The sequence below is a fragment of the Triticum urartu genome, chromosome 1A (genome assembly GCF_056163025.1).
Source record: "Triticum urartu cultivar PI428250 chromosome 1A, HENAU_Tu73, whole genome shotgun sequence".
Classification (NCBI taxonomy): Eukaryota; Viridiplantae; Streptophyta; class Magnoliopsida; order Poales; family Poaceae; genus Triticum; species Triticum urartu.
In genome coordinates this window covers 23,624,634-23,628,083 of record NC_141873.1, presented here as the reverse complement: position 1 = coordinate 23,628,083, position 3,450 = coordinate 23,624,634, and the positions used below count along the sequence as shown (strand labels likewise).

The 3,450-nt window shown below is 42.2% G+C and overlaps 1 pseudogene; it reads left to right on the top strand.

Annotated features, from left to right (window-relative positions):
- Positions 1-408: 408 nt before the first annotated feature.
- On the top strand, positions 409-1,893 carry LOC125526493 (uncharacterized; annotated as a pseudogene).
- The last annotated feature ends 1,557 nt before the right edge of the window (positions 1,894-3,450 follow it).

The following is a 3,450-nucleotide window of genomic DNA, read 5'->3' as shown; positions in this document are numbered from 1 at the left end:
TAGTGTGATCTATCATATACTAACACACACAAGCTTACCAATGTAGTCCCACATAAGCTATGCCTATATGGATATGCCTAACATCATGTAGAGCATCACAAACTAAATTCCAACAGGAGGCAAAATATAGATCAAGGTGTGTAGTGTAAAGTGAAAAAAAGAGTCATCGGTCATTATCGAGCATGCCTTACAACCAGATGATATATGCAACAAAAAGCAACTATGATGAGTAATCCAAAATCACACAAGTAAAGTTGTGCCACCAAACACAACATACCAAACGATTAGTTGGATAAGCTTACGAGCACTTTTTTCGGAAAAGCGGCTGAAAAGATGAATGAAACCACACCATGACGGCTATAAATACACATGCTCCATCATAGTCACCTTCCATTATCCAAACTTCAAGCACCAAGATCAGAAACATCAATTCCAAGAAAGCATTAAGCACAAATCCAAAATGAAGACCTTCATCATCTTCGTCCTCCTTTCCATGCCTATGAGCATCATCATTGCTGCTAGGCATCTCAACCCTAGCGACCAAGAGTTGCAGTCACCACAACAACAATTTCTGGAAAAACAATCATATCCGCTGGAACCATATCCACATCAACCATATTCACAACAACAACAATTTCCCATACCCCAACAATATTCCCCCCATCAACCACAACAACCATTTCCCCAACCCCAACAACCAACCCTCCTACAACCACAACGACCATTCCCCTGGCAACCCCAACAACCACAACAACCTTTTCCCCAGCCGCAACAACAATTTCCCTTGCAACCACAACGACCATTTCCCTAGCCCCAACAACCAATTCCCCAATAACCACAACAACCATTCCCGCAGCAACCCCAGAGACCACAACAACCATTCCCCCAGCAACCAGAACAAATAATTACGCAGCAACCGCAACAACCATTTCCCGTTTAACTGCAACAATCATTCCCCCAGCAACCCCAACAACCATTCTCTCTGCAACCACAACAACCATTTCCCCAGCCTCAACAATCATTTCCCCAGCAACCAGGACAAATAACTCCCTAGCAACCCCAACAACCATTCCCCCCGCAACCACAACAACAATTCCCCCAGCAACCAGAACAAATAATTCCCCAGCAACCGCAACAACCATTCTCCCTGCAACCGCAACAATGATTTCCCCAGCAACCAGAACAAAAAATTTCCCAGGAACCCCAACAACCATTCTCTCTGCAGCCACAACAACCATTTTCCCGGCCCCAACAACCATTTCCCCAGCAACCAGGACAAATAATTCCCCAACAACCCCAACAACCACTCCCCCTGCAACCGCAACAACCGTTTCCCTGGCAACCAGAACAAAGAATTTCTCAGCAACCCCAACAACCATTCTCTCTACAGCCACAACAACCATTTTCCTAGCAACCAGGACAAATAAATCCCCAGCAACCCCAACAACTATTCCCCCTGCAACCGCAACAACCATTTCCCGAGCAACCAAAACAAATAATTCCCCAACAACCCCAACAACCATTCCCTCTGCAACTAGAGCAGTCGTTCCCCCATCAACCGCAATAACCATTTCCCCAACCCCAACAAACATTCCCTGAACAAGCAGAACAGATAATTCCCCAGCGACCCCAAAAACCATTCCCTCTACAGCCACACCAACCTGAGCAACCTTATCCGCAACAACAACCATCGGGAGTAGTGGTATAGGCATCAATGGCCAATGAAACGAAGAGTTATAGTACTAGACCAGTGGATCATCGTTGTTTAGTCAATGGAGGGTTCAATGTACCGATGATAAATAAAAGTGATGTGTGTACCATCATGTGTAACTCCGACCTATACTAGTTCAAACATGAGAATAAAAGACAAAGAAAGTTCTTATCACAAGGACATTGCTGGAAATTATTACATTCATTTCATATTTGGATTTTCATCCAAAAATATAATTTGAATCATATATATGCATTATCTACGTATTTATGAAGTGAAGTCATATGAGCCTAACATAATTAATGGTTGTGGAACTTGGTCTAATTGAAGTACTTCCAATTAAGGAGTAATGAGTAATTGCAAATTATCTCTTCAGTGGCAAGCCATGTGAATTGTGTGACCTTATTATCTGAAATGGTTCTAGATTGTACATAGAATCATTTTTTACAATAGTTGATGTGCATATGAAGCAACATATGCTTAAAGATATGGCGACCAATCACTGGTCTCAGTGAAAATCTCAGTACCTGCTTTATATGGAAGGGAGGGAGATCGTGATGACTTTGCGTTGCATTTTATCATTATTCAAATGGTCTCTTTAATGGACTGGTTGCTCAAATTAGAAAATATGGACTTGGGCCATACTCCATATTGAGTTCTTGCAAATGGACAAGATGCAGGACTAATTGTATTTATTCCTTCTATTTCTCCTGCACATGTAACTTGATACTGAAGATCGCAGTATTACAAGTTACTTGCAGAACTTCCATCAGATGAAGATCATTCGCCTGGTATAGCTGCCCAATGGTCAGAAGCTTTTATGAAAAGTTGTGTTGGTTACGCTAATATTACATATATTATGGGTGTTGGAGACAAGATGTCTTTTTTAAAACTTCAATCCTCCTTTATTCATGCATAAGAATTGTCGCATCGCTTACGAGCATGGGACAATTTCCTCAGGGGTAGACATTAACAAAAGTTTAGGAGGGGAAAGTATAGCCAATCTTGCCAATTGCTTCACAAACGTGGTTGGTTTCCCAATAACTGTGTTCATAAATTATACGAGTTAAAGTCTAAGGACACAAGATATTAGTTATCAAAAATAGCACTTGCAATAAACGACCAACTGCCCTCTTTCATGGTAGTGATCACTTCTATATTATCCGCATTCGTCTCAGGTTTATTGCATCCGCTCATATGTGCAAGATTTAGACCAAACCTCAAGGACAACGCCTCTACTGTAAAAGCATTATAACATGAATTAACCGTCTCATTTGCAGCTGCAATTGATTTCACATTGCTATCCTTTATCACCGCTCCAAACCTGATATGAGTCAAGCATCAAACGATTCATCCAGGTAGCGTCTCTCCAACATGGCGCCACTGGATGATTCCTCACCCACTAATATATACGGTCAATAGTTGGGGAGAGCATCTCAGTATACATGTTCTTCTTTCTTCTCTGCCTACTCTTCTTCCTCCCCTCCACCTATTTCCTCATACTTCTTCCTCCTCCCCCCTTCTCCAATCTCTTTTTCCTTCACTTCTTCCTACTCTCACTCACCGTCGGGTACCCGTATGTAGCCCGGAAAGGAGCCGTTAGAGCTTAGAGATGAACTAGGATCCCGGCACACAAGCTCACGCCGGTCGAGGGGTGCGAGACTTTCTCGTTTTCATGCCTCGATAGTAATATGTACCATAAAAAAGCCATAAACTAACAATAGATGCACAATTCAAGA